The sequence below is a fragment of the Ananas comosus genome, linkage group 23 (assembly GCF_001540865.1).
Source record: "Ananas comosus cultivar F153 linkage group 23, ASM154086v1, whole genome shotgun sequence".
NCBI classification, from domain to species: Eukaryota; Viridiplantae; Streptophyta; class Magnoliopsida; order Poales; family Bromeliaceae; genus Ananas; species Ananas comosus.
Window position 1 is genome coordinate 6,005,835 of NC_033643.1, and position 12,967 is coordinate 6,018,801.

Here is a 12,967-nt window from a genome sequence, read left to right on the forward strand (position 1 = left end):
CAATTCTAGAACCTTCATACCCTCAAAAGGTGGGGGGTGTCATCCCGAAGCAACCAAACTCTTTTCTATGTATTAGAATAACATATAATCTCATCTCTTGCATGTTGTATTGTAGGATTGCATTGTAGTACCTTTTTCTTATGCTTCTAAATGTTAACCTAGTGTACATGGAATACTTGGTGAAATAAATAGGTAAGGATTGGGTCGGAACATGGATCCTATAGTGCTAAAGAAAAGAGATAAACTCGATGGTTATTTAGTGACATAGAGAGTGGCATCTAAATGTTTCAAGAACCGAACGAGTGGCATTATGTAGTGTATTTGACACTAGAGGTTCATGAACTTAGGAATAGGTGGATTCCATAGAAAATGACTCGTGAACAATGAACTTAGTATAGCTAAGTAAATATGCATGAATGTCGGAATAGATGAGTTCCGAGAGAATGTTGGCCCTAGTTCGTAGGGTATCCTCACGTGGAGATGATAGATCAAGCTCACGGTCTGTTATTTGGGGTGGTAAAGCCATCCATATCCTCACATGGAGAGGATTGGTCGTCGAGTACTCCAGAGTGTCGGGTGATAGGACAGAGTTGTCCGCAGACAGTCCCGGGTTCGGAGGCATATGGAGCCTCCTTACCCAATGGGATCGATATGTGAGTCGTAGGCAAACCCAAGGATTTTGCCACAGATTGGGTAAATGGAAAGTTAACATTGTCATCGAACATTGCCTATTGAACATGGATCGAACTTGTTAGCATGATAGTAACCTCTTACTATATGATGGATGCATTCATTACACATGATTATGGGCATAGTAGTATTGTTTTCCTATTATGTCTTTACAGGTTTGATATATATATATCTATCTATCTATTTCGTTGTTACTTTTGCCCACTTGGACCTAGTGGGGAGATCGGCGGAGTCGGCGGCCGAGCCCACTGGAAACTATGGAAGATAGTTCTCACCCCACTTTATTTTCAGGGCTAGGTACAGGTTTGTCGGGCGAGGACCGCGGCAAGGGCATCGCGCCCGACCAGTGAGGACTATTGGTAGAGTAGTAGCTTTTCTTTTGCATTAGCACACCTATGTATTTGAGAAGGATTCATATAGGTGAGGATTTGGAGAGCTATGTACTTGATGAAAATATGTATTCATTTTGAGGAAAAGAATGTAAATGTATACAAACGCAAATGTGATGTAATTGGATGTTATAGCTAGTAAGTTCTCTCTTTATTTCACTTGTGTATCTTGTGGATTACTTGCTCTTCGTTGTTGGCACTATTTGTGCCCCGTTGATTGTGTACTTATAGAATTTAATTTTTTCTGGGTAAATTCTTGTACATGATCAGGTTGTGAGCCTTGGGCGGGTAGGGGAGTTGCTACCCGTTCGACGTTCGTTCGCTGCGCCCGAACCGTGCCCAATTGGTAGGGGTTTTGGGGGGGGGGAGTGACAATGACATTGGACCTAGTGTTAGTGAACCTAGGCTATGAACATATCGACATCGAACCTAAAGTATTAACTTAGATTGAACGAAGACTTGGACCTAGATAGGTCGATAATATAGGGTAAGACCAACCCTTGAGTTATGTAATGTGGATTCTGGAATTCCGGCTGCGAGTGCAGCGGCTGCTAGTGCAGCATATGAGCTCGACAGTTCTTGGCCGCAGGTGTGTGTGACATATTCCCCTCCCACCGGGAGAACTGCGAGGCTTGAGATTGAGCAAGAATCTTGATTCTCTAGGGTGCGTGTCGCATATTCCCCTCCCTATCGGGGGTTTTGGGCCGCGGGTGCGTTTGGCATATTCCCCTCCCACCGGAAAGATCTCTGACCACGGGTGTACGCAGCTCTGGGCGACCCGTTGGGCGATGTGGTTTGTGGATTGAAGGCTGAGGTGTATGTCAAAGTTCCTTCACTTCGAGCCGGACAGAGAGTGGATTATTCGCAGTTGATTGACTCAAGACCGAGTCGAGTGGCATAGTTGGCTAAGGTAAAGTAACCTTAGGAAAGAATGACATATGTGTATAATATGGCTAAAGTGCGAGTGCCCTTAGTAATAAGTAGAGAATAAATAGTAAAGAATGGCTAATGTTAAAGAATAGCAAATGCTAAAGGACAACTAATATAAAAAATAACGATTAGCGATAAAGAATTGCTAAGAGTAAAGAATGATTAAGAATAATGAGTAGAATTAACTAATCTCACTACAACAAAATTAAGCTATAGCGACACTTTTAAGTGTCCCTAAAATCTAAAAAAAGTGTTGCCGGTAAAAATACCGACACTCAAAATAGCGTCGCTATATGTGCAGTCCCTAGGGTATATAGCGACACATAATAAAATGTTGGTATATTCCAAAATAAGTGCTGCAGTTTAGTGACACTTTTTTTTACTTTTAGTGACACACATAAGTGTCCCTAGTTTTTTTAAAAAAAGTAATTTTTTTTTTATATAGTGACACTTTATAAGTGTCCCATTATCATTCAAAATATAATATTTTATTTAAAATCTAGTCTAGTATTAAACTTTAGTTAAGCTAATCTCATTTACATTAAATCGATGAGACTCAAAAAAAGCAATCAACAAAGTTTCTTAAATTCTTGTTAAAAAGATAAAACTAAAATCAAATATCCATACGTCACAACAATAATATCCACTCACTGTAGTAATTATAACAAATCAAACTCTCTAACTGAAAGAAATACAAAAAATCAAAAATAGTATGATAGCAAAATCAAAAATTGTATAAACGAATTCTGATCGGCTCCACGAATATATACTTGAACCTGCACATTGAATAACACTTCAATTAGTTCAAATTTGTGCAACATCCTTGATTTGCCAGAGCATTAAAAAAGAAAAGTGTACTGCCTATATTTTTTAACAACAAAATGCAACAGAATTCCGCAAGAAATTAAACAAATCATTTTCCGTCGAAATTAGTACCAAGACATTAATAATCCAATTCGAAACTGCTGGGTTAAATTGACACAAGAAATACTGCACAAAGTAATTAAGTTACACCATTTATAGTTCTTCGACTATCAAATGAATAATGTTGAACTGTTTTAAATTAGTGTTTTTATTCTTTTTATAGTATAATTAGAAGTGTAAAATCAAAGCATTAGAATGAAAAATATGTTGGCTTGTTGCGTGTAAATTCAATGGATTCCTAACTTCAAATTAGAATTTTGAGTGTAAAGTTAAAATTTTTTACATTATTTTATTATAACAAGAACAAACAAATTATAATTCTTATCTATTAGTTTTTTTTTGACAAAAGGATAAGATATGAGGGCACTAGAAATAACTGGAGAAATAGCCAAGTATAACTGGAAACTTTGTGTTTGTTAGTATGTGGCCGACATAACAAGGCATGCATGTTTGTCTTAAATAGAGCTCGTTAGGATTTATTCCTTTTAGAAGTATAATATAATTGTTTGTTGAAGCACTTCAACAACTTCCCATCCAATCAGATCTTTCATAGAAATAGATGATATTGAAAAGGTACTACATAGCCTAGATTGAGGCATTCATAGCAAGACAAAAAGACAATAAACAAAAACGAGAAAAGAGGAAAAGACAATAAATGAAACTACGGATCTCATGAAGTGAGAACTCGAGATCTTTTGTTTTGAAGTAATACCTCTATAAGGTAATTCCGGAGGCGGTAAGGAGTGTGTTACTGGCCCTTGGTAGTCGATCTCGTAGATCTCCGGCACTGCAGTATCTTGAACAGAAGCTGTCGCATATCAATTCCTTAAAATCAGCTAATATCCTTCTAATCATTAATTGCTCATGCAAATTATTTTACCAACAGATGGAAACCACAAAGAGTTGTAAGAAAAGGAATACAACAAATAACATACTGCTGAGATCAAACCTGTAAGGTTTTTTTTTTTCTGACAAAACAAACCTGAATATACAGTTGACAGAGTCACTGCAAGAACCAAAAGGATAAGAACATAAACTTGAGATCTTCGCGCCATTTTCCACTACTCTCGACTTCGTAATCGCAACGAGAGGAGGAATCAAATGAATTAAGCCATCATCATTATTAAGAGAGCAAGGTATAGCTAGCATATGAGGTTGGTGATGGTGATGCACCATTAAATTATGATGCATCTGCACCACCAATTAGCAAGATGCTACAGTGGGGCCTGGTTTTACAGCAGGTTCCTATGACCAATTATTGGAGCCATATACATTTTGATCACATAGAACCTATAGATGCATAAAGCTCTTAGTACTTTTTGTAGTCAACAGTAGAGGACAAGCCCATGTGAGAAGCATTAGGTGGTTTTTGGAGGACGAACCATTCACATAGAACCTATAGAAGCATAAAGCTCTATTTTGATGTAGTAAAAATATATAGAAGCTCTCCTTACCGCCTCCAGAATTACCTTAAAGAAGATATTTCCTTGACAAGTATGTCTATGTAATCAACTCCAACAACACTAGCAGTAAAAATGTTTCGTTTGATAGAAAGAGAGAGAGACCTGTTTCTGCTAGCAAAAATGTTTCCTTCGACATAAACACTCAAGGTAGATTGCGATTGAGCAAATTCTGAAAGGAAATGTACAAATCCTTGTTTTCTGTACCAAAAATCTCTTCTGCCTTCTCTACAGTTTCCTGCAAAATTGTAAAAATCTTGTTATTATGGTGACTAAAGTAGTTGAGTAGTTGGCAAAGAAAATGCAAACTATAGAAATCATACCTCACGCGATTGTTTGTTTGCATTGAGCTCCTTAATGTTGGCCAAAAATGCAGCAAACTGTTCATAAGAGAGATGGGTCCTGGAATGTATTACCAGAAAAATAGTAAGCAAATTACATCGGCATGCTTTTAGAAAATGCATCGTGCAATTACCAACCTAGCTTGCCGAAAGAATTCCTTCCCATCTATTCGAGGATGTCCTATAAGTATAACAATTAGATTTCAGCGACGATCAAATAAACCAAATAAGCAATAAGAATTTCATAGATGTAATATTAATTGGTGTATAGGACCTGAGAAGGAGGGCCTCTTTGGGGGAGAGGTGGGTGCTGAGGATCATTGACTCGACGGGTATCTCTTGAAATTGTTGACACATTTCAAGAGATACAAGAGTGTGAAAGAAGCTAAGATAATGTAAGGATATTCTTATACCATCTTGGGTGACTCCCCGGTTACTACAGAGCCATTGGTGAGATCAGCTACACTATGACTGCTGGAAATCCCATCTTCATTACACACCATTCACAAAGAGAACAAGCTTAAAACCCAGAAAATTTTGAGCTATTCAAGTAAGAGCAGCACTCAACTCTTCATAGAGGAAGAAGTGTGAGCAAATGCATATGTAATACTTAATTAAGAGGTATAGTACCTTTCCAAGAAGCGACTCGGGTAACAGTATGATCATGGGCCTCAATATCAGCTGCTTTTGATTTTTGCTGCAAAATGGCAGAAATATCAAATTCATACTCTCTGCAAATAGCAGATGTAGACAAGAGAAAGGAATCTCAGATAAGAAGAGAAATTAATACAAAATAAACTAGTCTCACTGTTAGATTATCATCGCTCAATGATTGCATCAGCTGCTTCTTGAATGTCTCCAACTGCATAAATAAAAAACAATAACGAGCAATATTACTATACTAGTCATCTTCAGTTGAAGAAAAAGAATGAACTTTAAATTCATCCAAATTGAGAAAAGATAATGTTACCTCTCATTTAATGGAATGAGTATTCTCAGCACTCTCAAAGAACCAAATTTACACCCAATGATTATCACATAAAATGGATATAGAACTTCTAATTTATAGGTTAAATATCAACTTAGATCAGGGATTTGTTATCATTCTGTACCATGGTACAAAGCATGCACATGACAGTGGATAAAGTTGGCCCCTTGCCACTAGTCATGGCCAGTATAAATTATAAACAATGATGGCTGGTGTTCGCGGCACCTAAACCTCTTTACGCAGATTCAATGTTCTAAAGTGATAAAGCAAATCTATATATATAAAATATGCTCTCAAAATACTGAAATAATTCCACCTTTCCACTAGATAAGTTTTAAAAGAGCATTTTGCTTTAGGACTTGCTCATTAGGCTCTTAGAGGAATTTTCTTTTAGCCACAGAGAGACAAGACTATAGCATGAATCCCTATGACTTGCTAGGGAATACATCATATTTATCCTTCTCAAGTCATTCTTAATCCTTCCCATTTTTTCTCTCTATTTCTTACCAATACTATTATTTTCTCTTCTTTATTCCGCCAAAAGACAATTCTGCTATAAATACAGTTGAAAAATGCCAATTCTACTGTAAATTCAGTCAAATACTGATGTTATACAAGCCATAAGATGAACAATTATGGATGATACAATAACTAATACTAAATACATCACACTTTACTTCACATTCATATGGCAGATCACTGTGTCACCAAATCAACAGCTGATCATTCTCTAGATTTAGTTAATTTACATAGGAAGTCAAATTTTTCTGATAGCAGTTAAGGGTATGAGTTCTAACATTTACGTTCTAATGCTTGTCAATAACATTCTTGAGCTAGTTCTCTACAGCAAGATAGTTGCTAGTTGTTAGTACACTGGAGTTTCCTCCTCTCACCTACTTTTGCAAATTTGCCTTCTAATGCTTCTCACGAAATTCGCAACCTAGTATGCTTTTAGGAACTAAATTACTTCAAATGAACACAGCATAATACATTTATAATCTACATCCTTCTTTCTAACAAGCTTCACATTAATCCTTGTATATCAATTCCAACTTTGAGGCTTAAGGTCATGCATCTTACAACTTATCTTCAAGATCTAAATGTGTAGAATTTAGATGTTGTTCTAAACAAAAAAGTTCAACAGTTCATTATATAAAGGACCTAATGTAAGAATCAAAATCTCCGAGTTCAAATGTTGCAACACAATAAGGAAGAAATAGAAATAAAGCTATTTATTGTTAGTTATATTCAGCTAATTGAAGAAAATAGAATTTCACATCTTTTAACCCCTTTAAACCTACAGATTTTCAACATTTAAAGATCCAAGATGGTGCATGCAATTTTATTCCAAAACTCTTTCGCGTAACAGTTAGATAAGCATAATCTGATGATCATTAATAGCAAGGCAATTTAATAAAAAAGGTTATCGTTACTAGCCACATACATCACAAAGCAAAATATATGCCTTTGTTCAACAAAGTTCGCCTCTGACAATGGTCCCAACAATCCAATCAGCAATTTTGGAAGCGTTTTACCTTCTCTAAAAGCATATGAATCACTAAAAACTTACTCAAAGATCATCTATAAGCCTTAATTTGTTATCGAAACAAGCGATTCATGCACAAAGAGATTCTTACAAGAAATTACACCCTAAATCCTCATGAACAAGAAACCCTACCATCGATCGAGCTCACGTTCTTCTCCGTCTTCTCTTTTCGCGCCTTCGACGCCGCCACAAGCACAGTCAGAAAGTGGTCACCGGACTCTTTCCCCACCACCATCGCCGCCTCGACGTTTGCTGCTCACTCCCCCGGCGACCGTTGAGTCTCGTACCCATATACGGTCCGCAAAAGTGCTCACGGTCGAACTCCGGCCGCAGCTACAGCGGAGGAGGAGGAGAGCGAGGGCCTCTCAAGGGTTTCGGGTGGTCGGGTGAGGGGAGAAGAGGGATACGACCTAGGAGAGCGAGACCCCCTTTTGTTTTCTCTCTTTTTTTCTTTTTTTTTTTTGGTAATTGAGGTTTTTATTTGGGCCTTTTTATTTTATTTTTTCTAATTTTTAGTTTTTGAACATATTGTGGGACACTTGTACTAAAGTGTCCCAAGAAAGTGTCTCTACAACCTAGTTTTGTTATAGTGTCTACTTGCATGAGTTATAGGAATTGTATAATATTCATATTGCATATTGTGAGGCATGTTATCTGTTAGTTGCATCATAACATGATGATATATATATCGGTAGATGTTTTTGGATTAACATGATTGCAGTGCCTCCTTGGACCTATTGGTCGAGCTTTTTTCTTGGGTGGCCATACCCACTGGGAACAATAGAGTTCGTTCTCACCCCACGTTGTTTTGGGGTGTTACAAGTTCACACATGAGTGGCGCGGCGGTGCGAAGCAAGGGTGTAGCTCCGTAGATAGCGCCCTATCCAAAGACCAGAGATAGCAATACCCCGAATCGGCATAGCCTAGGGGTAGAGGGAAAAGAAAAAGAACAAGTTGTAATAAATTCTAAGATCTTGATTGTATTTGGAAGTTGATTGTAAAAGGGAATTGTTATGTAAAAATGTATCTAGTGTGAATGCTTGTAATAGCAAGTAGATTTATATTTTTGATACTTTCTTATATAATCTTTGGTTGAAATGTGTTCCTAGTTGGAACTTCGTACATTGTATTGATTGCGATGCCTTGGACGTACAGGGGAGACTCTGTCCGCAGTACAGGGGAAACCTTATCTGTTCGGCGGTCTGTTTGCGTGCCCGAACCCGACCAAATAGGCGGGGCATGGGGTGTGACACCAACAATGGCTCAAGTGGCCAGGCGGCAAAAATCCTTTACTTGACATCACTCGACTCAGTCTTGAGTCAATCATCCATAGCTTACCACCTTTACTTGACTTAGCCACCTAACAGTGAAATCGTCGCACACCCCAACAATGGCTCAAGTCGCCAGGCGGTGTAATCTTTTACCTGACTTAGCCACCTGACGGCAAAATCGTCACACACGTCAACAATGGCTCAAATCACTGGGCGGCGAAATCATCGTACACGCCCCAGGTATCAAGTCTACGGCGGCGAAATCGTCGCACGTGCCTAAGCTCCGATACCAAGATCACCAAGATTACTAGATGTGCACATCCCTCTATTTCCAAGTCAACCTTTCCAGGTTCATGTACTTATATCCAAGTTGTCATCCTACCACTATATTTCATAACCTAGATTACTAGGTTCTATATCCTTCCCACCTAGGTTTACTTGACTCTAGATTCAATGACATTCCAATACAAGTGGTCTTCCTACTACTATATTTTTCAATCTATATTCACTGACACTAGGTTTAATGCACAATCATGTTCTTTATTTATCCTAGTTGTTTACACCTAGGATTCATAATTTCATGACATCTAGTCCTTGTTGAGTTCACTAATGTCCCTAGTAAAATTCAACCTGTGTTCAATATCCACACCGAGACATACATCTATATATATACTTATATATCTCACATGCCTACTATTCTTATCTAATAGCGGCTAATTTTTCTAGTAATATATGATTCACACATTCGTATTTATCAATTAACCTATCATTATATGCATCAAGTAAACAAAAATTAAATTTTACTTTTTGGCAAGAAAGTGACCTAATCACTTCTGTGAAGAACAACTTACCTTGTGGTGCCCCCAATTGCGAACTTACCTTGTGTCACGCCCCGAGCTCGATCCTTTTGGCTGGTTCGAGTGCGCCGAACAGACGTCGAACGGACAGAGCCTCCCCTGTCCGCCCGAGGCTCAACAACAGGTCCAGATAGAGTATAAAATTTGCACTTGCGGAAGCATACATAATGGCTTGCATGAGGGCAAGCAATAGCCAATGTGAAAGTGCTAACTAATCAATATACAAGTACTATGATTAAATTTAAATCACATACATGCATTCAACTTCGAAGTTCTTTTACAGTCTTTGCATCATTTCTTTTGTACATCTCAAATCTCCAAAATAAACCTTTGCATTTAACATCATAAAGTATCTTTAATACATTTGCTCTAACATCCCTAATCATCGTCCAAGTACAAAAGATGATATATATATTTATAAAAGGGGTTTGCAACTACAAAATGTAAAGTATCTCGGGCGGTCTTTGTCTAGGGCGCAATACCCTTACCGCGATCGTCTGCCGGCTCGCTCGGTCCCGGCTCTGTGAAAAATAAGGTGTGAGAACTACAACAAAGTTTTCAGTGGGTTCGGCAACCAACCACGCCGACTTTCCCACTAGGTCTAAATCAGGCATAATAGAAGAAAAGAGATATAGATAGTAACCAAACTATACAAATGCAGCTATATGCCTGAACAATAATCAATGCAATGCTCAATAGTATACTTATGATGAATGCTAGATCGCAATCTCATTGCCCAATCTCTTCGCTAATCCGTAGGTTTCGCCCTCAACAACTCATCAACCAAATCCTTACTATCGGGGAGATACCCGCTACAACCCGACGGGACCGTCCTCTGGGGAGATACTCGCTACGACTCAGTGATGACAACTCCGGAGCACATCGCCCGAGGGGGAGCTACCACCCTCGAGTAAGGACTTACAGGTGAGTGTGATCCAATCCTTAACTATAAGGATGTCAAGTTCAATCCATTCCTTAACTATAAGGAAATCATGCACATATGACCCTTAACTCTAAGGTTGTTATGTCATAATGTCGCTATCTCTATTTACTTGCATTCTTTAACCTTTACTAGTGTCATATACACTACTTCGTTCTTGTACTCATTCATTAATGCCACACTTGTTTTCTAAGTATTCAACTCTAGCATTTCTTGACTCGTCGATGCCACTCTCTACAATTATGTCAACATGTCACTTTTGTTCTCTATGTCACTAAGTCCTTTAGCTTTGCTAGGTTCTTATCATTATACATGCATACATAGGGTTATACCATTTCTTGCTCTTATACTATGATTACTCATGCATTTATACTCATAGCATTCCAATAAAACTCACAAGTACTCTATTATGCAAAATAGCCAACATTCACTTATGCTCAAAAATAACATTTTAGACATAAGAGGAATTTCGAGGTCCTCGGTATGCACCACTCACCTTAGATGGTGTAATACACTGGATCTTAGCAAATTGCAAGATTCGAGTGTTTGATCTGTGTGTGGAGCCTTTCCACAGTTTTTGGATGGTCGTTGATAGTGTTCCGACCCCTGGCACGCACCCCGAGGATGTTGGTTTGAAGCTTGGTACCAAAATCCCAAAATTAGAATTTTTGGTCAGCTGTCGGGTAGCCTGCAGCAGGGCTTGTACCGGAACAAGACTGACCCTGTACCGGTACAAGGATTGATGGTTGTACCGGTACAGCCATCGGGCTTGTACCGGTACAGAGCCGCAGACCGCGCGACCCGAGCCTCGGGTTTGCATTTTCGTCAGCCTTGTACCGGTACAAGAGCCCGTGTACCGGTACAAGGAGGCAGATTTCGTGCAGTTTGGTCTGCAGGGGGTTTTTCGCGATTGTGGGCTTTTTATAACAGCACCTACGCCCCTTAGGGCTTTTTTTGTGCTGGAACCAGAGGAGGGGAAGGTGAGTGAAGCCCCACCTTGTCCCATTTGATTTTGATCTCCATTTTGCTTGGTTTTTGATGGATTTTCTCCTCTTTTGCCCTTTGGTGCCATTTCCACCATGGATGAAGCCTCAAGCTTGGATTTGGAGCTAAGTGGAGGATAGATCTTGGGATTTAAAGGATTTAGAGCTTGATTTGAAGCTTCTAAGAGGTAAGCATTATATTATCTTCCTCTAGATTTGAATTTTATTGGAGATTTTGAGATGAAACCCTAGGATGAGGTTTTAGGGCTAATATTGGGCATTTTGAATCTAGGGCTTTTGGAGCTAGATTGAGTGGATTAGAGGCTTCCATTAGGTTGGATTGGATGAGCCCTAGCTTCATTTCGGAGCTTTAGAGGAGATTTTGCACTAGAGGTGAGTTTTCCTCACCTATGCTTGATTAGCTTAATGATTGAGCTAAGTTTTGTTCATTTGGCACGTTTGACACATGTTTCTATACCTCTAGGGTACTAGGAGACTAGAGGACACCCTCGTTGGAGCGCACGAGGAGTTTCGTTGTCATCGGTGGGTTTGGCTTCGTGGAAATGGGGCGAAATGGCCCCTATGCTCTTTCTACTTGTTGTAAATTATTTTTAAGTTCATTTTTATGCTAAATGGGATTTATATGAATTTTAGAGCACTTAAAATGCATGCCTTGTGTATTATGAAAATTTCCCTATATAGTAGAGCTATATGAGTAGAATGCTTGCATACGGAAAAAGTGTCTATTTTGCAAGTGAAAAATACATCTCTTATGAGGATTATGACTTGGAATATGTACCTTGGAACATAGTTGCCATGTTTTGACATAGAGATCAAGAGTGTCATAAAGGGGCACTTGAAACTAGTAAACTATGAAACTGCAATATAGAGACATATTGATAGGCCACTACATATCTGCTATATTCCATGTTAGAGACATGATGACATAGGGATAGGCCATTGAGATACTTGGCACATTCCATGTTATTATGACATGAGGACTTGGTACTTGCGACAGATCGTTTGATTTCTTGCCATTGTGCTCATTCGCACATGCTTGTGAGGGTCGCTCCCTACAAGCCGGCACTCCGGAGATGGCCATCGCGATTCATATTCGCTGTGCGGGATTGGGCGCCGAAGTGGATTGCCGTGGGCTAGGCTCATTCCTAGGGTGGGGATGATGACTACCACGAGGCCATTAGGCTCGGCACCGGCCAGACAGCCTACGGGTGGGTCTCAGGGCCATAGACAGCCTTCGGGTGGGTCTCTTCAGATTGGACTTTATATATCCATTATGACATGTGGACAGATGATGACTTAGTGTACTACTTGGACATTGATTAGAATAGTAAACAACGGAACTTTACTATTTCACATTGTGAACATCATGATAGTTGGAGACACTTACTTTATGCATAGTTGCTTTCATACTTATGCTATTCATGCTAAGTAGAGATATCATGTCGTAGTAGGTTACATATTTACTTACCTGTCGCCTTTCTACTTTTATAGTCACTGACATCTTTTGTAGCTTTGGGCCTTGTGGTGCATTCACTGAAGTCAGTAATTGCCCACTGGGAACTATTTTTAATAGTTCTCATGCCCTCGTTTTGTGGTTTACTTTTCAGAGCCTTCGGCACCGGCGGAG

At 39.0% G+C, this 12,967-nt stretch overlaps 1 long non-coding RNA gene across 3 annotated transcripts; it reads right to left on the reverse strand.

The window, feature by feature from the left end:
* On the reverse strand, positions 4,326-5,557 carry LOC109728171. Of its 3 annotated transcripts, XR_002220932.1 has the most exons (5): positions 5,543-5,557; positions 5,365-5,431; positions 4,873-5,221; positions 4,717-4,795; positions 4,326-4,631 (listed from the first exon to the last, which is right to left on the reverse strand). It is a non-coding gene; the product is annotated as an uncharacterized LOC109728171 (long non-coding RNA). The 3 variants fall into 3 exon arrangements; XR_002220933.1 differs by lacking the exons at positions 5,365-5,431; positions 5,543-5,557 and having other exon boundaries at positions 4,873-4,915; positions 5,009-5,328; XR_002220931.1 differs by lacking the exons at positions 5,365-5,431; positions 5,543-5,557 and having other exon boundaries at positions 4,873-5,328.